At 43.5% G+C, this 25,395-nt stretch overlaps 1 protein-coding gene and 1 long non-coding RNA gene across 3 annotated transcripts in view; one reads left to right on the top strand and one right to left on the bottom strand.

Moving 5' to 3' along the window:
• Ds (dachsous cadherin-related 1) overlaps nucleotides 1–25,395 on the top strand; it is a 299,205-nt gene that overhangs the window by 83,744 nt on the left and 190,066 nt on the right. The gene's annotated exons all lie outside the window — the stretch shown is intronic.
• LOC145963898 (uncharacterized) overlaps nucleotides 1–25,395 on the bottom strand; it is a 76,556-nt gene that overhangs the window by 34,894 nt on the left and 16,267 nt on the right. The window lies entirely within an intron of this gene.

Raw genomic sequence — 25,395 nt, forward strand, 5'->3', positions numbered from 1 at the left:
ATAATTATGCTAATTAACTAAGTAAAGTTGAATACATTTTGCGATTTGCATAAATTATAAGAGAGATAAGAGTATTACATAGCGGTATACCTAAGTTAGATAAATATATATATAATAAAATTATGTTTGATAAGTAGCATCTAGCTTATAAGCGCTAGCGCTGAGATGAGCTTGTGCATTGGATTGTAATTCAATGAATATTGATTGTGTTGCACATCAAGTCCTTGTAACAAAATTACAAAACAGAGAATGAAGCATGAAACCGACTCTCTTCAGATTAACGATGTGTAACTTAAACTTGAATTCTTTCTTCCGATTTGGATATCGGCGCAAGCATGTCGCTCGAACATCTGCGCGTAAATGTCCGAATCGAGCAACGCGGAACCGCAATAGTTCCCAAAGAGGATCGTCGGTATCCTTCCTCGGTGCGTTCCTCGGCACCTTGTCCCCTGGCCTGGCCGCGCCATCGGTGCCTTTTACGCGAACAAGAGAGGGATTTTCGGACGCTTCGTATCTGATTATTTACCGGGGACGGACGATCTTGATACTCGCCGGTTCGTTGGCTAAATGCCACGGGGGAATAAAACATTGTTTGCCGATAGGAGTCGTGGACGCGGACCAAGCCGCGTGATATACAATGCCGCTTGCCATCATTATTTATGCACCTTCTTTCCCTCTCGGTCTTCTTCCTCTTTGCCCATTCGTTCTGTCGACTTTTTCAGCAATCGACGAATCAGACACTCGTGAAACAAACATATGCATTTTCTAAAGTTTCTAGCGTTGTCTCTCTCGGATAAGCTAAACAAGAATGAATGTCAAAATTCGTGAATGTTGTTTCTGCTGTATCTTTTTATCTTGCGATCAATTAATCGAGACGAAAGCCCAAAATGAATATTTTTGGGTAGCAATCGAGATTTATTGTTTCGGTTAATCAAGACCGACGTTTTCTCTTCATCGAATCGACGTATATAAACGTCCGTAAAATCCCCGGCATGATCCTCGAGGCGGAATTCGTCGACATTTGCTGACGAGTCGTGGAATGTACGCTGCCCCTCGTGGCTAAGAATCGAACCCTTCCTTCCGAGAGAGAGGACGAGCTATCAACGTGGTATTTACAGGCTCCGCGCTTTAAAGGATTGGTCGGTACTCGAGTGACTTACGAGGAGCGTTTCGCTCGATACGAAATACATTCCGCTTGAAGCGCGCGTTAGGGAAGAAAGATTTATTGGATACGAAAGACGTTGCGGCGAACGAATGGCTCGGCATTAAATTTTAAGGAAGCATAATTAGTATTGTGGTGTCGGAATATCTCGCTATCGGTACGCCGTGTGTCTTGCGTGATAAAAGCTCCGAATGTCTTTTGTAATATGGTCGTAATCATCGTGCATTGACGTCAGCATATTACGGCATATTATCGCATATACATTGCGCTATACATAACGCAAACTTTAATGCGAATGTCATTAACAAGAAAAAAGATGCACGTAAGAAAAATATTTTTCGAAATAATAAAAATATAATTATACGATGGACATGTGTGAATTTCGTTTATCCGTTTATTTATTAAATTAATTAAGTTGCATTCTCAATAAAATCTTTTATTAATATTGAAAGTGGATAAATCTTTATTCGCACATTTTAAAAGAGAATCGTAACGTTCATTTTGATTTTCGTCTACCTTGCTCCGTGATTCATGCGGGAGCAATTTCACTGACGAACGGACGTCCATCCCGACGAATCGCTCGCGTTAAGAAAAAGGAATTCGCATCTCGCGAAGTGTCTTAGAGAGAGATCTCGATCACACGTAGATGGAAAGACATTCGGTCTCCGGCCTCATCATTCCTCTCATTCATCTCCCTTCCACTGGCGTGCACACTTTCGTTGTTATTGTCACCGGTTGACCTGTTCTTTTTCCCTCGATTCCAGCTTTCATCGCCGAAAAGGCGGAGGATCTCGACTGAAATTTCAACCAAACACACTCCTCACGGCCGACTCGACAGTAAAAAAGCGAACCCGCGTGCCTTCGCCCGCCGGTTTGCAACGTGAGATAAAGACGGCAAGAGCGATTGGCTTGCGCACCGTGCCTTTTTTCTCGATTGATCTCCTCCTCTCTCTCTCTCTCTCTCTCTCTCTCTCATTTCAGACTTGTTGTAAATACGAGACGGAGCGTAAATCGGAGAGCGAGCAAGAAAGAGAGGCCGCAAGATCGAGGGTTAACGTAGCGAGGGAGAAAATGGGAAGAGGAAGGAATACAGGTTGAAGGAAGAAGCATATTAGCGAAAGAGAGAAGAGAGAAGGAGAGGGTCAAAAATGACGTGAGAGTACGTGGAGGCGAGCAACGGGCCAGGGCCAAGGCTCAACCTAAATGCGGGTCGAGGCGCGGGCGGGCCGTTGATATCGAATTTATCGGGTGTCGGGTTGCAACCGTTCGTGGTTCTGTCCTTAAGCACGCATCTACGGCATTTTGCCGGGCCAACGCGTCCGCAGAATCGCCGGGGACTTCGATTCGATTTGCTACGCTCCGAGAGTGACGACGCACGGCGTGGCATTAGAGACCCGTAAGTTTAAGGGACTGCGGCTCCCGATTTCGTCGCACGTCCGTCAAAAAGGTATCGGCTGTTTTGCATAATAGAACGCCCTTAGAAGACTCCTGCTGTGGTGTTCGCGCACATTTTGATCCGTGAAATCGTGTTCTCATATCATAAAAGAAATTGAAATATATTAAAAATTAAAATAAAAATAATATATATACATTATATTTATTATATATTATTTAATGTATTACGTTCAATAAATAATATTTGAATTGTATTAAAATTTGAAGTTATCACATTTAGAAAGAGTTTACATTTAATTTTTATTTAATTTGATGAAACTGTAGCCATTTAAAAAAATATTTTTGTTGTTGTAAGGATTATATTTTTATATATTGCTTTCTACCGTAAAAGCCATTATCCATTACGTTCTCAGTCGAGCATTATCGAGGCAGACAATCGAGTTCACGAATGCGCAAGCAACATCACGTGTTTCGTTGCGCGTCTCAAGCACGCAACACGTGAAGTTATCGAGGGTTGAGTAGGTTGAAGAGAAGGTCGAGACACTAGACAGATGTTGATTAGGTGGTGCTCGGGGCATCCTTTTTTTCGATCTTCACCGGCTTCTCCACTCTCTCTTTCCATCTTCTCTTTCTCTTTCTCTCTCCCGTCAGCTAAATCGCGTTCTCTTTTATTCTCTTCTCTCTTCGTTCGTCGTCTTCTTTCCACGTCTCCTTTCGGCCCCTATACCGTGCCTCGCCGTCAGTCTCGCTGAGTCGCTTCTGTTTTCAGACACGAAGCACGCGATTCTTGTTCGCATGTGTAACCGGCACTACCACCATCATCGCCGTCATCGTTGTCGTTGTTTGTCCGTCTGTCCGTTACTTGGTTCCTCGCGCGGTCGAAAAATCCATGTTCGATAAACGCTCGTTTATCGCATGTACCATGTTGCTATTAATATCAATCGCTAGAATCATTTTTTCACCCACACCATACCTGTCATCGTCGAGCGCGAACCATTGAAGAAATTATTTTTGCCGAATCGGAGAATCACGAAAATGTATTTTTATTTTTGGATTGAAATATATTTGGGATTGCATTCTCAAATGTATGAAATTTGTTGATTATTAATTCATCTATTTGATTAGATAAAAAAATGTTAATAGAGACACATACAATTTTTTCTGTTGGCGCATTACTATGACAGCAATAAGTTATTATTATGTAAATTGCTGAAAGAAAATTATTACATATATTTTTTATTTTATCTTTATTATTGATAATTTATTTTTGGTTCTATGTCTTTAGAAAATGAATTTCAAAACTTAAAAGACGAGTGAGAAATTATCTCACATACGGAATTTTTATTTTAACATAAGATCTAGGTTTTACTTAACGTTTCCAATAAAACTTTCTCGAAAGCGGAAGCATGGTTACCATAGACATGGCAACGAAGCAGCACGTTAATTATTCAAGCCAGTCACAGATAATTCCTGTAATACATCGCGGTTCGAATGAAACTATAAATTACGTTGTCGCTAGGGCCATTACCGATCGAGTCCTTAGCTTATCTGGACGTTAATAGGAACCTGCGGAGTTCCAAGTATGATTAACGATCTCTCTTTAAATACTTTACGGTAATTTATATATTACAAGATATGTCTTAATTCAACACTAGAAATCAGATGTCTACTTATCTTGAAAATTGTAGACGTTACTTTTAATTTTTGATTGATGCTTCGATCGAATCAATCGAATCGGATTTGAACAACCATAATTTTCTGTTCTTCCCAAAAGAAAAATCAAGCGTATGACTACATAATTTTTAATAACTGGATGATAAATATTACCACGTGTGCTTACGTGTGTGAGCTTCCACACGTGTGGCGGGACAATTCTGTCAGTTTTTGATACAATCGACGATAAAGCTGCCAGAAACGTCATTTCGTTGAATGCGCGAGTTAAGAATGACAATGAATACAAGAGACGAGCGCGGCCCACGACAGCTGATAGTTTAGATAAGCGTATCATAACTGCGTCCTATATATGACGAGTGGTATTTTCCCTTTTTACGAGGATGGCCGATCACGAGTCCCGAATTAGAAATGTAGTCGCGGCGAAAAGACAGGAGGGAGTAATGAAGCGATTCGTATGCGAACCATGAAGATACCGTATGCATGGCTGCGGTGCCCTTTTTACGACCGGCATAGAAGAAACAGAGAGAGAGAGGGAGGAAAAGAGAAACGCAGCGCGGACGAGAGAATAAGAATGCTCTCGAGGCAATGTTGTCCTACCTTCGCTGCTTTCTTCATCAGATTTCGGCGTTACCGGAAGCACGCTGACTTGGTGGTTGTTACCGCGAGATTTTACTCTCGTTGGCATTCGTCGTACTACGCGCTTGCACGGTACTCGTGTACCGTGGCTCTGTGCATTCTGCTTGGCGCGTTCATCGGCGAATTCCAAAACCGCCGCGCGGACTCTAGCGGAATTTCAATATCCGCTTATGATATATGCACGTCGAGATGAGGTCATTCATGTCACTCATGGCATCGCGGTTCTCAGAAATAAAACCCGACGATGTCAGTTTTTTGATTAAGAGATTAAGCATCAGATCTGCGTTGTAATATTTTTACCTCTAGCTCATGTTTCCATCACACATGTTCTGCAATCCTAATGCCGCATAATTTGGAAAAATTTCTAGATATCTCATATTTTTAATAAAAGTATTTTAATAAAATAAGAACAATGACATAATGTTTTTAAATCGGTTGTATTATATCAATAGTATTTAAGTTAAACGTAATATTGGAAAATGGTTTCCTTATTGACAGTTGAATATTTCGCGAATATAGAGTTGTGATCGGTAACATAGCTCCAGGACCGTAGGCCTCACCGATAAAATTACCGGATAGTCGTAAATTCGTTTTTGCCCATCTCCCTTACTCACCGATTCCTTCCTTTCGCGCCGTGGCGCGTAATTCGCTCCCTGACATCCTCTCTGTCCTGCTCTACCTCCCACCCCCTCTTCTTTTTTGCAATGCACTTAAACGTGCATCGCACTTTGCACGCAAGCAAAAATTCGCGGAAGGTTAGAACGCGGAGAAACTCGAAGGATCTTGTGAGATCACGTGGGTTAAGGATGCACCCGCGGTGAAACCAAAGTAGAAGGACATTTGAGAAGACGTTCCGCGAGGTCGTTTCGTTGGCCGAGTCAAAGGAAGAGCCGCGAAGGGAGATAATGCGCGAGAGCGAGAGACGGAGATCGTTACAGGAAGGAAATTACGTCGGTGCTCTGGACTCCATCGGATTCCTATTAGCAATAAAATCGGCCAACAACGACGGTGCGTGATACAGCCAGCGCGGTTTGCCACTCGGTCGATTCGGTATATGTCATTCCTTAAAGCGGCGCTTTGCTCCTGATGCATCATTTCGATGATGTTGCATCAATTACCGGGTCAGTGTCACGATGAGGTCGGATTGAGATCGAGGGCCGGACGCAACGCATCTCGTCCGAACGATCTGTCCCTGTTCGGCGAATGTTCGATTTTAACGATCGCGCGCTCCGACGCCGATTGGCCGTCGCGTGATTCATGGTTCGGCATAATCGATACGGCCATCGAGGCGGAAATTACGAAAGAGACGGAGGGAGTAGATGAGCGAATAGTGCAGGATGTAGAAATTGGGAGATAAAAAGGAGGAAAGATTTACAGAGATGCCGGGGACGCTAGGAAATAAAGTTTCTTGCTTCGGCATCGTATAAAATAATCGTAGCGTAATCTGAGTTTCGGATATACAAGAACAATGCCGATAGGATTCTTCAAGTGCACGAATATTTTTCTCGAATATATAAATTTCATTTCTCGATAATAAGAGAGGTTGGCGAGATAATTTTACAATTTGCTACATAGAATTATAAACGAGAAAATGAGTTGTCAGATTATGTTCTTCGAACGTGAATATTAAGAGAAACGACTAGGAATTTCCGAAAGAAGAGATTGCATCGTGAAACGTAGGGGTGCATAATAGAAAACAACGAAAAAGGGAAAGAAGAATGAGAGAGGACAGCGTGCACGGTTTAGGCTGTGCATACGTAATATCTGATTCCACATTCGAGAGAGTCAAGAGGAGAATACCTTTCGATTGTTCTTGTCGTCCCTGGTGAAATAGAGAGAGCACACGGTTACGGGAAGGAGCAAATCTTCCGAAGCAGGAGGAAAGGTGGCCCGGAACAAAGAGAGAAAATGACAAGGATACGAAAGAGAGAAGGAAGGAAGCGGGGATAGTGATTGTTTTGCCGGTGACATGATAATACTTAGCTTAAGTGTATTTAAAGAGGACATAGCGCGTTGAATCTAAGGAGCTAAGAAGGAGAAGGAGAAGGAATGCTCTTCCGAGGGTGAACGATATACAGGCTATGTTGGTACGAGAAGCAAAGCGTGACGAAGATCGCACGAGGTGCATCTCCGTCCGGATCCTCATCCACATCGTCATCGAGCCGAGGGAGAATAGGGAGAGACAAGAAGCGAGATAGAAGCGAGAAGGAGAGTAGCTGGCTTGAAAGGAAGATGAGAAGAGAGAAGAAGTAACCAAGAGAGAGGATCTGGCGGCTGCGACGGCGACGACGACGACGGCGGCGGCTGCGCAACCTATTGTCCTTGTATCCACAGTCTTTTTCAATTCAAATTGAAGCCGCAAAAAAGCACAAGGCACGCACACGCATACAGATGTGTAATATATGTAGGCGTGCATGCGCACACACGGATCGAAGTCCAACGGCTCTACGCGCTCTCGTCTCTTTTCTCCGTCTTCTCTTCCGTCTCTCCCGACTATCGCTTGCTTTCGTCCACGTCGCGCGAGAGAGAGCCGATTCCATCGAACCGTAAATATTACCATCTCAGAAATGCAGGTAGCGCGAAAGGCATTCACCTCTCCTCCTCTTCCGCACACACGTATATCGACATAATGCATCGATGAGAAAGGGGAAGGGATCGCAGAATGGATCTAATCCGAAGCGAATGCGTCTCTTCTCCCTGTCGTCGTTTTCCTCGATCCGCATTTGTATCTACGAGAACAACGCGTTTCGTACAAGCGAATTATACGAGCATATTTTCGTAAGGCTCCAATCACTTGGCCGGCTAATAACTTCCCAGTAACACATTGTATCGTCCCTTCATTACGCGAGATCTTTTATTGCACTTCAGCGCCGACGGCGATTTACATAACATGACCGAAAGAGAATGATGGTCGTAATAATTGTAATTTATGCGATTAACTCTCCAAAAAAAACCGGTATGCGCCGAAGTCGCGGTAGGCGAAAGACCCCCCTGATCTGTCTTAAACCTATAAACGCGTTCCTCGAACGTTTTTTGTGGCGCATGAGAGAGAAAGAGGACGCGCGTTTTCTTTCATAAATTGTATTTTATTTACTAGAGTAAAATGCATTCTATGAAATGCATTGTATTATATATCAGGAGAAGTATTACATTAATCAAGATCAAATAATGTGCGCAGCAGCGTTCGTTGACTCTTATATTATCTTTTTGCGCGAAGGAAATATATAAAAAATTATTCAGTTAAAAATCTGAATAATATCGGCCTTGAATAGCGGCGGAAACACTTGGCGTATACATGCTCCTTAACGATTAAACGTTACATATACTCCGCCTAGAAATATTACATAGAAAAGTACGCTTATTTAATTTACATTGCAAATGTAACTAATCTGAAATACTTTGTTTGCTTTCAGGTAAGACATTGAATCCGCCACTTGTAAGCCCGATTAACCGGTCACGCACGAGCGCGCGTGTAGAATGCGAGTTACGTAAGTAACAAATTGCTTTTGTATCTATTCGGGAGATGAAACATACGATACAGTTACGCGTTCGAATCAGAAAAATCCACCCATCTTTAATGCGGCTACGCCGAATTATAAAAAGATTTAATTGCCAATCGCGGATACTGGCGCGCTCATAAGCATAAATTTAACATCGATCAACGCGCGCTACGTCTTTTCGAATTCGGTACTGGAAGCTGTTAGCACGGCAAAAAGATGAAAAATGCCTCGAGTTCGTATGGATGTAAATTATAATTGATCGAGGCAGCGATCGAAACCGAGATTCGCTATTAACTCGCGATATAATGATATTTATGCTAATTCCCTTTCTCCGAGCAGTCAAAGTTAAAGGAATGCCACGCTTATTAAATATCACGATACAGAGATGCGGAACGATAATCCCGTGTAGCTGCATTTTTACATACGCTCGAATGCTTTCAAATGGCGGTTCGCCGATTGATGATACGTGGACCAAAAGTTCTCCAAGTTCTCAGACGCTGGCCAAACTCGGTATAAATGAGGCCCGGTCCGGTGACATAAAGCGCTACTAGACGTTCGGTTCCCGTGTTTCGGCCGTGTGTTCCCGCGGGTCTTTTACTCGGACGCTGCTCGCCCCGATGACATTCCGTAAGGAACGCAATGATCGGTTTGCGGGCCCGCGCGTCCGGACTTTGAAAGAATTATGGGTACGTAGGGTCTCGCGAACGGTCTTTGTCTCACCCCGAGCGACGACGGGAGTAGCAACCGCCCGCGGATCTCGAGTTTGTCCGTTTGCTTTTGCAGGGCCCTTAACCGTTTCCCCCTCGCGTCGTCCCCTTTCCATTCCGGCAGTAGATACTTTAAGGCGGTGCCGCGAGCGCCAAGTAGAGGGTCCTCGATCGCGGAATCGGGCCCCCAGCCCCGTGGTCGCCGCTTTGCATTTGTTTCGCCGATCGTTCGCGGCTGGTAGAGGGCCCGCTTCCCCTTTCAGATGTCTTCCTCCTCGAGACCCTTTCGCCGTTCCTCCCGGTTCCCTTTCACCGTCGTCGCGCGACGTTCCTCCTCTCTCATTCTTCTTCTCCTCTATCTCGCCGCCTGCTGCTGCCGTTGTTGCTGCTCTTTCGTTTCTTCCTGGACAGCCACACCGGTCCCTAAATTACGCGGCGCGATGCGCCCGTCCGTTTCTGTTACCCGACTGAAACCGGTGCCTACGGGACGAAGAGCAATGCGTTTCGGTCCTGTCGAGAGCGCTCTCGTTAATTGATAACCGATATCTCGAATCTCGGCGACGTTTTACCGTAAAACGGCAGTTTGGGAGCCTATTAATATCGTTAAAGCGGCGACGACAAAGAAGAGAGAAAAATCGAATCCACGAGTTCGTCTTGGCTAAGATCCATCGCCTCTTCCCTTTGCTACGGTCTTTTTAACTGTCTCTTTTCTTCCTTTTCCATATTTTTCTTTTCTCTCTATCTGCGCGCGATGTTCCTTGTACGTTTCTCCGTCTCTCTTCCGGCGTTCTTTCTCAGCCACCGAGTTTACCACTCTGAAAAAGAAAGACGAAGAAAGAGAGCAATTCTATCTCTCCTTTATCCGTCCGTTTCGGGACCGACCAATGGCCGGGAGGAACAAGGACGACATTGGCGGAACCGCGGAGAGTACGAATCGTGCGGAGAAGCGAGTAAACGCGAACGCCGACTGTCGCGCGCTTTTTTTCTTCCTTTTCTTCTTCCGCTGCAGCAACTTCCACCGTTGCCTTCGTTCGTCGGTTCGCCCGCTTGCTCGTCTCCGTTCGTCCATCTTCCTCCTCCTCTTTCTTTTTTTGAAGTCTCCGCGCCGACTTATAAGGCGATTCCTGGCGTTCCGCCCGAAAAAAGCAGGAACCTGCGCTGGGAATTCAGGCCTCTCGCGAATCTGGAAGAACGTCCGCGCGACGATATCTTGGCGCGAGGCACCCCTGGGCGAATTGTTGAAAACGACTTCCTGGATGACCCGACGACGGATCGCTGCGTGAACCGCGGTAGATAACTCGCGCAACACCGTATGATTCGGCATTCGGTCCATTATCTTTGCAACGTTACGGCATCGAATCGTTTATTCCGTGCACGAATTCATCTTGTAGAACCATGCGATGGAAAATCACGTTACGTTGGTTTAAAGAGAGTTTGCGGCAACGTGAGTGCACGAACAATAGAGTGGGAGGTGTAATAAGAAAATTTGACGTTTCGAGTTTCGATAACAATTATTTGCGACAATGCGCGATTATCAATCGTCGGGATTACATCTTGCGTGTTTTTTTTTTTTTCCGCGAGCGTGGACGTACGTGGTCGAAGGAAACGGAACGCCCGGCACAGCGACCGATAAGGAGCATAATGGGAAATTAGATGCGGTCCGACCGTTGCCACGAAGAAGGCACCGATCATAGAGTACGTGCAAAGTACGGGGTACCGAAGACAATGCACGGACACGTAATGACTAGGTTAATGGGAAAGAGGCAATGTGCAAACAAGGCGCTGTCTAAGATGAGGGAACGCAGATACTCGCGGTCCGAAGAACGATGCGATGTTTCGAGTCTTTTCCTTTCGCGATATCACGAATGTTAAACGTTATTAACACGCGTCAATTATCATGTGTAACGTGTTGTAGCCACGAAAATTGCATAACGTGTAATGCGCATGTTGTTTAATGAGACTGCAATATTTATATAATTATCAAATATCTCCTTCAAGCGAGATCTTACGAATAAGACAATTTCGTTGTACAATATCACGCGGATGTACGAAAGTAGCATTATGCGCTTTTATCCCTTTGGTAATCTCGGCGAGCCGAGGTGAAGATCCTTTGTAAGGTCAGTAATCTTACGCGGCAGTTGTCAGGTCAGGCTTTCGTCTCTCTCTCGGGGTGAGAGAAGGCATCGAGCTGCTCCCGCGAATCTCAATTCTTCGGGGGTCTGGGGAGGAAGGCGAGGGTTAGGTCTCTGTGCGCGGCCCGTGAGGCCGGATGTTTGGCCCGGCAACAATAGAGGGTGATAAATGTGCACGTCAGGGGCCACGAGGAGGAGAAGGGCTTCTTCTTCCACGAGCCGCTGCCCCGATGGTGTAGAGGCTCTAGGTTTCTTTTTCTTCTTATCCCGGCAACGAGCCAGTATGAGAGGGCCTATCTTCATCTTGAAACGGGATACGAGGACGTCCGCGCATCCTAATGCCGATTTTGGCCGGTGCGGCAGGTATACGTGGAATATAGGGCCTTCGCTCGTGGAGATTTTTAGCGAACTGACGCGCGACGAAGTCGACGAATCGTCGCTAACCCCGAGGTCATGATTGTAAGAATCGCTGCGAATTCCACGTGAGATAAAGTTGACACATCGTCGTCTTTCATCAACATGGATATTCTTTATAATAAATGTGACGTGAAAAAAAATGTATTTCTGTGCAGAAACATGATCGATAATGTATCCTATTCGCGAATATAATGGATCGTAAAAATTATCTCCGACCACATAAGCTATATTTTTAGGTCCGCTTCGTTTCTCATTAATATATGCGAACCGTGAATAGACGGATATTGTAATTAAGATCTCCTTTGAATGCCTACGGCATCCATTAGAGTCAGATTTTTGTGTAAGATCAGTATGGCGACGCGCTTTTTAGCGATCTCCACGTCCGTTTTTCTCCTCTCCTTGTGCGCGCGGAGATCTTATCGGAAACCAATTTCATAACTCAATATATTCGGGCAGAGATTCCTGCGAGCAGACAACGCCAATTAATTCGACGACTCGATTAACACCGATATAGCGAGCCGGTATCGTCGACTTTATCGCGTTTTAACCGTCGCCGTTTCTTACTACTAGCGGCCTTCCTCTTAGCGTAACTTTGTCTCTTTCTTTCTCTCTCTTTTTGCCTCTCTTGATATATACAGTCGATATCTTATTACGAGAGCTCTTTTAGAATGGGCGCAACTTCCGCACTGTATCAAAATGTAAGGCAATGAATAAGTATAGCGTGCGATAAATGCGATGCAAGGAGCCACGGATTTCTTTTACGATCAAAAATGTAATCATATTTTTACACGTTTACATTTATCTCGTGCTTTATATCGAATTTAAATAAATTGAGCAAACGTTTGCCGATTGCTTCGGCCATATTGAGCTAATAGAAAATTTTTAAATGTTGAAGATCCTGTTACCATCGATAGAACTAACTAGTATATCATTCTATATCAATGCACTTTGAGTATTTCGCGATAATCGCTTTTACGTATGAATTTATATCGCATAGATTCGCAAGAGTTAAGACAAGCTTAGTTTTGCTTTCAAATAAGTAGTCACTGTGAACATGAGATTATTGAAGCGATTGAAATAAAAAGGAGAATTTTGATTGATAAATGAATAAATTATTGTAAATACGATTGTATAATATTACATGTGGCCGTTCAATACCGGTTAGTCGACACGATTATCCGATAATCTTGAGTTCATTGAGAGAATACCGGGCATCAATTTCGCATGCATACATAATACAATTGTATTCATTGGACTGTGACAATATTGAGAAAGTAAAAGCAAAATCTTATTTTGATTGGAATTATGATAGTATAAGAATAGGCGACTATTATTAGAGGATTTTGTATATCATTTCCAAGTATAATTAATACGAAATTTCTATCGGATTTACAGTCATATTAGCTTTTTTACATTTCAAACAGGCTTGAATTAAAAATCCTGAGAGAGAAACAAGATATTGTTGATTAATGCGGTACTATTAAGATCAAAATTAAATATTTCATATTAAATCTTGGCAAAAAATTGTAGCAAAAATGCTGCGTTCGTATAAATATCACATCACCTATAATATCAAATTGATACATCTATTAAACATGGCCGCTTTATTTCTATCATGTCCTTGTACATATCTTACGGGCAAAAGGTAGATGCATAGTGAGATGCGTGCGTGCGTGCTTGCGTGCAAAAAGCTCTATATCGAGTTGCTAACGAGTGTCACATAGCTGCAGACCGCCCGGTGATCCTAAAGCAATTATATACTCTTCTGTCGCGGCAAAAGCACGAATAATTTTTTAGGGTAAATTCACGCTATATAATCAACAACGTTTCAAGTCGAGGAACGATCGCAGTACAATCGCAATTTAACGTAAATAACATTGGCTAATGTGTACACTTTAATTAAAACGTTAAAGAATATTATTTAACTGCACTGTGTCTGAAACTTGAATAAGATATAAGATCATCTCTATACGAACGCTTTGTCATATTTATATATGTGCGATTGATGCGAAAAATGTAGAAAAATATATAAATATCGGTAGCTCACGAGAAATTTCACGCGAAAAATAAAGGTAACAACATACGAATGGGTGTGCGTGATTATTTTTATGCATATTATAAATAGATATTTTTGCATATCGTAATCGTTCAAAGTTTCCGCTGTTCTCGGTAAACACAACTTTATCTAATTGGATTAGTTTGTTTAAGATTCATAACGTGATGGTGGTGGTTGCGCGACCACTATTGATAATATCATGATGATAGATGATAGAGAACATGATATAGGTAATAACTGTCGTTTAATCGTCTTCCGGCATGGTACAGAATTATGCTATGTTCACGAATTATATTTAATGGATTAGCTATCCTGCTACACGTTTTCAATTAACCATTTCGCAATCATCAACAAGCAAATAGATTATATTATCCGAGTGATTTTTGAGATACTCGCTAGAGTAAAGAACGTATTAAAATAATTTATAATACATTATCAAAGCGATGCAGTCTTGTATAAAGATACTATTATATTAAAGTACATTCGATCAAATACCATAAGCCGATTATTTGTGAAAGATTAATATTTTTATAATATTTTCAGTTAACAGTCATGCAATGATTTGCAATGATTTGCAAAAGAAAACAAGTTACATTGAATAATTTTAAATCCGAGTTTTCTCTCTCTCTTTAGCTTTTCCTTTCTCAACTTGTGCTGCTCCAATATAGTCACTTCGCTCGTTATAGGAATTCAAAAAAATGTTTAGATGCGCAGGATGATTCGGTATCAAGATGAAAATAAGTCAAAAAAATCTCTAACATTTTATGGGGAGGGGGGGGAAGAGAGATTATATCCTATACGGGTTCTACGAAATTTTCAAACGTGACAATAATTTTTCTTTATTGAAAGAGAGAAATTTTTTTTACTTATTACACATTTTTCTTATTTAAGTTTTCTTATATTTTATGATACTTGAAAATTTCTCTCGTGATACTTATTATTGACAAATTTGAAAAATTTTTATATTTAATATTAATTACTCATAACACATTTGTACATATATACATTCATTATAAGAATATGACTTATTTTACAACTTTTAAAAATTTGTACACGAAAGAAAAATAAACTGCAAATCATGTATTCAGTTCTCAGATTATTTCTCAGCACCGTAATCAACGCGTGTCACGTGGCAAATATCTTATAGTTTGTCTAAGCTTGTGTCAAGTTCCGGAAAGACTGACGACGGTATGCATTGTTAATGCTAGTGTCCGTTCAGGGAAACACGGGACGTGGATGTCGATGGTCACAGTTCATTGAAAATTCCATCAGGGTGTCCACGAAATCCCGTTAGAATCGCTCCAGGAGGGCTATCATCGGCGGATTAGTTAGTGAAGGCACGCGCTACTGCTTGATTTTTACCTTTAGATAACTCAATCCTGCGGTTCCTCGGATCGCGCTGACGAATTTCGGGTCGCGATGTAACGATCTGTTTTCCTACGCGACTCATTCCAACCATACTTTCTTCTGAGAATTTAAATAACTCGAAATAAATTCTTCAAGAATGCTATCTGAATACCACAATATTTGAAATAAATAAATGTGTCAACACACATTCCCGTGGGATTCTGAACATTTAAATCTTATAGTATCTCTTGTGTCTCGTATTATTCATGATGGTAAATTATTTTTATCTTTTCACTGAATACAGTGCATTGATCCTGATTTGATATTTCAATCACAATCTTTCTTCTATCTCTTTATCCGTGATTATTAATTTGGTAAGTTTAATTATCGATCGGAACATATCATTATTTAATGTTTGTTAAGATGATCTGCAAGTTTTTACTTACGCGATATGATGTTTAGAGACAAGGTGCGCTAAGAGAGAAAATGAATAAGTGAAGAGAAGAAGACAGAAAAGAAAGAGAGAAAGAGAGAGAGACAACGAGAGCATCGGTATTAATTACACAGTACGCGTCTGGCTCCCTAGGCCACCTACGATTACTTGTTTTGCATAATACATATATACACTTAGCGTCGGGATAGCGAGAGGGTAGAAAGACGCGGGATGAGGGCCGGCAAAGTATAAGAGCAAGACGCGATGGTGATCGGGACGGGAGGAAAGGAGGATCTGGTGCGGATCGAAAACGAGGAACGGCGAAGAACGTGTTCGATTCCCACTTGGCCGGAACCGGAATCTCCTCCTTCGCCTCTTCCTTTTTTTTACTCTTTTTCTTTGACTCGTCTCCGACGAAATCACGTACTCTCGTATTCTTTTCGCACACACATACATGTACATACGGACGTTTCCCTCTTTCTTCTTATTCGCATTTTACTCGCTCTTTCTCCCTTTTACGATTCTTCTCTCTTTCGTCGCTTCTTCGCGGGTCGTCTCTGCAGGTCGAAGCGCGCCTGATTATTTAGGCAGCGAATGTTTAATCGAAGCATTGTATCGGTAGGACGAGCTGCTGACTTCCCCCTCGGTCGTTCGACTCCTCTTCTTAAGTTTGGTGGAGGAGGGATACTCTTCCTTCTCGGTTCCTCTCGCGTTCCCTTCGTCTTCTTTCTCCGTCTACTCCACCTCCACATCTTTACGCTTATTCGTTTATTTGCTGGTGGCTGATACCTCATTACCGCGACAGATCTACCGATAAGCGCAACGTTCTTGGAAACACACAATGCGCCCCTCCTTGGAGGCTGAGCCGTAGCTTCTCCCGACCATCGGCGACAGGAGGGAAAGGGATGGACGAGGACGAGGCGGCATCAGGAGCAGGGACGCATATTCTTTGCGTCGTTCGCAACCTCTTCTTTCAATTCGCTCTCCGTTCACGTCGTCTCTTTTCTTTGTTTCCATTGTCGTCACTGACTCTACGAAGAAAGTAGATATCGCCGCGCCTCCACCCGTCCCCGGACACCTCTTTACCGAGCTCAAAGTCGCCTTCTCACCCCCTTCGTTTCCCGATGCATCTGATATAACTCCATTCATCGCATTGCACCCCAACCCTCGCATTGATTTATCGGTTAATCTCACGCGAACTCACTCTATCTATTAGCGGATCCAGATAGTCTCATCTGATCAACAGAGAAATAAAACTATCTCGAAATTCGTAGCCATTAGTCGTGCGTACCTATTAGGGGAAGAATAAAAGAAAACCGTTTCAGATATCGGTATCTAACGAAAAGAAATACTTTCGCGAAATCCGATGAAAAGGGATAAGAAGGGATGCGAAAGATACTGCTCGTAGCTATTAGCGCGATAGTAATCCGAATGGGAACAGCTTTATAGTGGTTTACTAAAAAGAGAAAGAGAGAAAAAGAGAGAGAAAGAAAAAAAGACGGTTTTTTTTTGCCACATTCGGCGAGTCTCGCGTATTTTACACATCGTCGGGAACATCGATTGCATATGTCATCCGGTAGAATTAAATTTCCATTTATTAATGACCGGCTGTAGCGAGATGATCATGAAAGAAAACGAAGAAACAAGTTTGTATCTATTAGTTAGATCATAGTATAGATAAGTCGGTCATAAAAGGAGAAATAATCGAGGAGATATAAGTCCAGATCGCTTTTATCAGCGGTTCGATATGACGCATCGCATTATAATTATTTAAGAATGGAAGATACATTATATGCAAATGAGACAAATAAATGAGTCGTTTGATTATATTAGGCACGGTTGATTGTCATGTTAATTGTATCGCGAACGAAAAAGAAAAGCTTTGAAAGGATATATCTGCGCAACACGTCGTCGATCTTTATTCGAAATTCCGAACGCGCGCTCCTGTTTCGGCATCTCGTCGCATATATCATGCTTATAATGAGATCCATTAAGCGAAGAGTATTTTTCCATCGAAAACTATGGCACAGTGTTGCATTGCCGAGCATCTCAAATGCGCTCTCGCGCGCTAATCGAGATCTGCTAGGATAGACCGGCGACGAGGCAAGATAAATGGGATCGCTCGCTTTTATTCTGGATACAGCGGAGCGCGAGATCGCGAAAGTACAGACAGCAGGTAGCGTCGAGATTCGCGACTGAAATCAGATCACATCGCTCGTATTACATCCAAATGACTCGGTATAAATACCAGTGTAAAAAAAGAAATCGAGATAGAGGCTGTTCGTGCGCGAAGAGAGGAAGAGGAAGAGGGCGGAGGAGAGGGGGAGAGGGACGAAGGGGTGGGCGACTCGAAGGGTTAGTGGTTGGGCATTATTTATCGATAGCAATGAAAAGGTGGCGGTCGGTGCTTGATGCCGGGGGCTCATTATTCAGATTAACGTTACGCGCCTTTTTTCGCCGGCCAATACACCGCTGAATATTACTCAATAAATCATGGACGTCACAGTGCTAAAGACCCAAAGAAAGGAGGGTCCTTGAGATTTTTCAAATCATCCGGCCTGATGAATGCAACATCGTTCGTCGGGGCCACGAGCGTGGCCGCGCGGAGAGCGCCAGGAAGCATTTGCATGAGCTACCAGCGCGCCGCGCATTAGCATGAGTTAAAATGGTAATGATAACGCGCGCAATGCGCTCTCGATTGACCATCACGGGGATGCATCCGCGATTGTGGCGGGCGTTAAAAATCGCGTTGTACGTGGCGCAAATCGAGAGTAAGTAAGGCAGCGTTGTTCGCGGTATCGCGAGACTGACATTTGCTCTCTCTCTATCATTTTACATGTGTTTGTACGGAAGTATACTTGTAAATTACATCTTTCTTTGAAGATTTACAAATGTAAGCTGCATTTTGAAATCCGTTTTCAAATTAATCCTGCAATATTTCAATTAGATAATAATAAATGATTTGAAAGCGAGTTGTATTACGGATGATATTGTTGCCAAGATTGCGTGGTCGAGAAATCATCGAGTCATTTGAAAATTGACAAAGTTGTTTGATTGTTTCAGGAATTTTATCAGATATTTTCTAAATTTAGAGTTCGGATCTCGTGGAAACTGAATAATTGTAGCCACCTTTATCCGTCTCGCGAGGGATTACGAGTTGATATCGCAGCGGTAGCGAGACATCATCGTCGAGCGTGGGATAAATATCTAGGGTCTGTGTTCCGTTTAATTAGCATCGGTATATACCGGCGCACACTCCCGCGTCGCTTCGCGTATTCGCGTGCATGTGAATACTCGTGGAGGGAGAGGGCGGGATGAAACGGGTATGCTACTTTGAGAGCGTGGACGAAGAGAGAAAAAGGTGGCTTACGGAGGACGTAAGGATCGTACGAATGCGTGAACGGACGAGCGAGAGAGAACAAGAGACAGATGGAAGTGGAGGAGAAAGAGAGGAAGGGCAACAGTCGGACGGACACGTTGACGAGGTACGGTAGTACCTCGGGGACTAATTAAATAAATCCGGGAGCGGCTTCTCGGGGGCCGCCGGCGATCGCGACCGTAACCGCCACGACGATGGTTAAGGTCGTCGTTGCGGAGGCGTCTCGGGTCAAGCGGGAGGTCAGCTTGCCGGCGGTCCATCTCTTCCCCGCTTTCCCTTCCCGCTCCTCCATTGTTCATCCTACCCCGTCGCCGTACCAGTGCTCCTCTTTTCGTGACGATAGGTTAGCGCCGCATCCCGTGTCATAGATCACCTTATATCTTTAGTCTCCACTTAGTCATGCTAATTTATTCGATCTTGGAATATCGCTGACTTTCGCCGATTTACATACATAATTTGGTAAATATTGGAATCGTTGCGCGCAGTAAAAAAATCTAATGTAAAACAATACGGTAATGACGTTATGTAATTTTAATTTTCTTAATTTTATTAATCTGAAATGTATGTTTACAAATTCTATCGCTATCGAGATATTCTGTATGTATGGAAGGGAGGAATTTTTTGATAATATTTTAATTTTATCAAATGCTCACTTTAATTAATCAACAAGTATCGCAATGCCAAGATAATTCTCACGAATATCGCGCACGATCGGGACTGTCTGACAGTCTGAAAAAATCGGAACATCATTATTTCCACTCGATCCAACAGTACCTTCACGTACTGTCCGTCTGTCTGCTTTCCAACGTTTGAACGGACCGCCGCCGATAGACAAGTATAGGAACCGATTATGTTCGATGCGCACGACTCGATAGAGAAACGGCGGACCGCCTCGCGTTGCAACTTACTGTTAGCAAGCGATATTGGTCTAGGTGCCAGCTGGTGGTAACAACCTTCGCTTGTACCCAATCAATGTGTATCCAGTCTCTTTCTCTCTTCTTCCCGGCAGCGCTTCCTCCGTTGCTTTCGCCGTCCATCATCCGGCATGTCGGCATGCTATAACCTTTCCCTTTCTCTCGCGAGCAGAGCACCGGCTATCAACAGGTCATTATACGAATACCACAATGTCAGTGATCAATACCACCTGCGGGCATCAACTTTGACGAGCCGTGTACTCGCTATTTCGAGAAAGCTCAGATAGAAATATCAACCATCGACGTAAGACTATGAGTTAATCGAAAAGTTTTAGCCGTCTCTCTCTTTCTCTCTCTCCTTGTTTATCTCACATAAGTCAGGGCTTTTAATACATTTTGAAAATAGCTTTTAACGATTAACAGAATCGAGAAATTTATTGCGTTTTCAACTTTGAACACTTAAGCATGTAATAAAACGCATACGCTATAAGTTGTCGCGAATTTGTATACAGCTGTGGCTCGCGTCCAATAAATTTATTTATCGCAAAAGTCAACGATAACCGATAGGGCGAGGCAAACTGAAGGATACTAAGCTTAGACACTTTGTATTCTGTACGCTCTTATTCCTAATTAGCATACAATTTCTATCGTTGCGATAAGGCTGATACAACTCCAATGGACTGGGTGTGAGTACTATAAACACTGCAGAATGTATACCAAGAATTTATTACTAGACAGTCTATTCTCTCACGATTAACTGTGCTTTTAACAAATTGCGTTATCTATTTATGTATCTTATCGTGTGATATCTATACTTAGCTCATACATATTTTCATCAATTTACTCCGATACCGTACGCACATTTTGTCGCAAAAACGATCTTTGAACACGATATCGGCCACTGATGTAATCGCTGACGAAGATTACTCCGCGGGATGCAACTAACAAACAGTCTAGTATCCTACATCGCGTGGTTGGCAAGTTTGAGAGAAATCGATAAAGGCATATCGTTAATTTAATCCTTAAAACCGTGCGTTGCATCATGAGAAATCTCGCGTTGATTATCGCTCGAAAGACGCAGGCGGGTTCTCCCGTCGTTTTGATTTAAATAGAAATCAGGGAAAAAGGTAGCGGACGTAGGGTATCACGGGGTAATTATACAAAGAGCCAGAAACATCGCCCCCTGCGGTTCGGCGCGATGCAAGTGCACCGAACGCATACACGCTTGGTACGTCTAGGGAAGAAAGGACGGAGAGGAACGGCGAAAAAGGGCGGCGGAAAGACGAAGAGGAAACGCCGTACGGCATTTGAGCGGCGAACCTGCACGATCGGAGCTTAGCGGAGGCCAATCTATATGCAGGCAAGTGCGTGTGCGCGCGTTGGGATACACCGTCAGGCATACATAATTAATATTTAAACAAGCAACATCGGGGTCCGTGCGGCTCTACGCGGGCCGGTGAAGAGAGCGAAGGATAACACGAAGACACTCGAGTCGGAGTGTGGTCACGTGGTTTGGTGTAAGTCGCACAGAGAAACGAGAACAGCACAAACATACGTACGAGGCACATACAGTAAGTACGATAACAAACGCGTATAATCTCGTGTGTACTCGCTCATTTCAAGTAATTAGCAGTCGAGACACGGACAGGGAGAAGACATCGCGTACTCTTAAGCGTAATCGCAATAAGCTACAAGTATCCTCTCGCCGGAGTCAATGGGACGAATTCGCGCATCGAGTAAATCGCTGCGAGTAGCATTGTTGCGGGTGACGTTGTGTATCGAGTGATATTTCACGAGCGTAAACCGCACACCGAAGGAGTCATTATGCATATATCCGTCTTAATGCGAGACTCACCCGGATACCACCGTAGCTTAATATGTAAAAAGGCCAAGCTACTTTGACGCGTATAAGGATGCTCGCGCGCCGTCTGACTGACCGCCGCTGCCGCCACAAATGTTTAAAGATCGCTGGAGAAGAGGAGGATCGAATGACTGATGAACCTCGTTGAATCGAGGAGTACTTATCGCGCATCGAGCTTGTGAAAGGGCAACGGTGCGCGGCGACTGCGAACGGTGGGATATTACATGTAACGAGGCACGAGCGCGTCTCGAGTGCGCGAGCGACGAGAAGCGAAAAGTGGATGTACTAGTCTGGAGAAATTCAAAGTCCGGACGGGACGTCGAGGGAGATCCGCGCGGGAATCGCTGTTTGACTTGGAAAGCGAGCTCGCGAGTCGCACGAAGAACGGAGGCGAGAGATAAGTGCGGATCGTAGTTGCGATTTCTTTCGCCGTGCGCGCACTAACACGGCGATACGTTGGAGCATCCGGTTCTTCCGCGCAACGGAAAAAGCGGAAAAGATCGAAGCATGCTTCGTTACGAGAGAAAAAGGATCTCTCTCTCTCCCCCTGCGGTATATCGATACATAAATATCTTGAGCGGTGACGCCCATTCTTTAATAACTGAGACGCATCACGAGTATGTATATATGTGCATATTTGTGCGGATAAATAACCATACGAAGAGAGTGGAAACCCGCGCGATGAGACGTCCGGCGAGAATCCGCTCGAGCTTCGGAAAGTTCGATTAGAGTTTTTGTTTGCTGTTCCGAGAGATGGTGCGCACATTTCTCTGCTCGTTTCTATCCTCTACTCCTCTTTCTTCTTTCCCATCTCGCTCTTTCCATTTGCGTTAAACGTATAGCTCTGTCGCTCTCATTCTTCCAATATCCATAGTTTATTCAGGTGCGTTTCTATCTTTGTTCAAACACACGGACGATGGACAGAGATTAAGCATAATGCAAATATTTTCAATTTTTTGATCGTCCTGTCTTTCCGTTTTCGAATAGTGCAAATATCCGCAAGAGGAAGAAAAAATCGCGTTCTCTTCTTTACATATTAGATAACCTTGTTACCTTCGATTCATAGGCGTGTAAATTATCTGCAGCCTTTTGTTTAGCTTCTTTTCCACTCGCGAGCTCATCGGATGCATTCATGCGCGTTGGGAGATGAAGATACTTGAGTTTTCTATGTAATTAGTTTCGCGTAATACCTCTCTCCGCCGAATGACTTGCAAATGTAATGAGTGGTAGTAGTGTTGCGGTAGGGGATTCCTTTTCAAAAGCGCACGATACGTATGCCGCAATATTGCTTGAAGTGTTCTTCGTTAGCTTGCGCGCGCTCGCATCTATAGGATACATGGCGTACTTCTTTGGGCTATCGTAACGAAGTGGCAAAGCTCTTAACAAACATTACCGCGCGCTATTACAGCATTCTCAGTTGAATTAATGTTCTTAAAGCAATATACAGAATCTTAATCTCTGCACGTAGCCGAGAAGACATATCGCTAAAAGTTTCTAATTTATTTCCTCTTCTCGACGTATCCCGCAATCTTACAATTCTTTTCAAAACATTACAATGCCTCTCGATTCTCTAAAGGTTAATGCATCTCTCGGCAATCTCGCTGGAAAGATTCGTCGTGCTCAAAATCATTCGAAGGTCAATAAAATTACAGTCGCATCTCTCGCGCGATTTATGTATTCGCGTTTCAAGAAAGTACACGCGATAAAGCCGTCCTATCTCGAGAAGCGACATGATGCGCGCCATAACCGCCTACGAGTTAACGCACGTCGGGTTTGATCGCTTCGGGCTTCAATTTAAGCGTACCCGACTAAAAACAATAGGCCGAGTCTGCCATGGTCGTCAGCCCGTCGTTTGGACAGCCCTGGAGGCCGGGTCGAGAAAAAATAAATGGCCCGAAGAGAGTCGAAACCCTGTCTGCGCGCCGCGCGGAGAACGGGGGTGTCGGGCCTCCAGACGAGGGGGAGTCGAAGGAAAAGACGTTTGTAGGGGGAGTAGGCTAGGCCGAAAGGTATATATACTACGTCGAAGATGTAAAGGTAGATGCCACCACGCCCAGAAACGACCTCGAGACCTCGTTCACTCTTCCCTTTTATTCCCGCTCTCTGTTTCTCTTCATCTATGGATTATCTTGCAAAGCCGAACTTGTAATCCGCTCGCGAATCGTTTCGCTAGAAGAACAACTACCGTGTTTACGAGGCAAAAGTTGCTCAAGGTTTTCGATACCAAAACACCGCGAGTATAAGTTTTCGGTCAAAATTGATTAAAAAATTTTGTTAACTTTTTAATTATTTATCTCAATTGCACGAATGATGAATTAATATCAAATGCCGTTTGCTTTCAAAACAAAAATAATTATAATAATAAAATGTTTTTTGATGAGAACTGATTTTATATCAGAGGCTTTTCGAAATTAATAATTGAAAATTGAAAATCTGTTATAAATAGCTGACACACATTTATAATATTTCATTAAAATCTGGAATTATATATCAATTTACATTGAATGTATTATGTTATGTACATCTAAAAGAACTTACATTAACGAGAATTGATTTAATTTGTCATATTGAATACTTGATATTATACTATCTTGATTCGAAAAAATTTATGAATCTTTTATCGCACATATTAAAAATTATACACGTAAGAAACAACTTTAACGAGAAAGGAAAATAATAATGAGCGAAAATCTCAATTGTGCAATCCCGTTCAGTGCAAGATGAAAATACGCCTGTCTATCTTAATTTAGTCTTGATAAGTAGTGAAATCTCATTCAGATAGTAAATATCAATATGAAATTGCGGCTCGTTAACGGCGGTTACGTCCAACGTTCGGATTAGCAATAATATCCTTCTCGAAGGGTCCTCTCTTCTTACGTTAATGTCGCGACAGCGCCCAAGAACAGGCGGTATAATAGTGGGAGGGTATACGGGACCGAAGAAGGATAATAATTTCTATGATTGCGACTCTAATAACACGGGATGCCCCCGCGCAATCAGGAACTAGATACGTACCTGACCGGTTCACGGCGACGATGGATAGAGGGAAGAAGGTCGGTACTCCCGCGAACAGCCTCAACCGGGTCATCGTAGGTTTGAGCTATACGCGTGAGATAGAAGGTGACTAATGGTGCTCTAGAGCCTTACGATATGTCGTCGTCAGGGCCTACCGCGGATCGTTCCGATTAGCCATTACTTTATGCGGCGAAAGCGGCCTCTTCTTTGCCGCGCCTAAGCTACTATGTAATTATCCTCGGAGGGTTCTCAAGGGGATACCGGAGGATGGGGAAAGGGGGGGGGGAGGGAGAGGCGAAGTAGTAGGGGCAAATCATGCACCGTCATCGTCTTTGAGTTTGGATCCGTCCCTTCCGCAAGGACGAAGTCGGCGGATCTATGATCTTACGGTATTATGGCGTGTCGGCGAGACCGTTCTCCGTAACGTCGACAAGAAAATTTCCTCCGCTTGGTATTTATGTATGAGAAATATATCCCACACGCGCATGTACACACTACGATAAAGCAATAGCAGCGGCAACAGCAGCGAGACACGCTGCATTTGAGTTTTTAGCATCAGTGTTTTGCATATTAAAGTGTTACTGCACGAAGCGATTAACGCGTCAGATATTCACCGGCGATTGCTCGAAGCGAGAACGCAGGGCGAGGAGGATAAGGGTTCTTCACCTCGCACGGAATTGATTCGTCGTTGCTTTCTAAATTCAGATGCCTGCCGCGCTGTCGGGCCGATATTAAAGCGCCGAGAGATTCGATCGAGTGACCGCGAT

The sequence above is a fragment of the Camponotus vicinus genome, unplaced genomic scaffold (assembly GCF_025532165.1).
Source record: "Camponotus vicinus isolate PSW18456_S1 unplaced genomic scaffold, iyCamVici1.0 SCAF_13, whole genome shotgun sequence".
NCBI lineage: Eukaryota > Metazoa > Arthropoda > Insecta > Hymenoptera > Formicidae > Camponotus > Camponotus vicinus.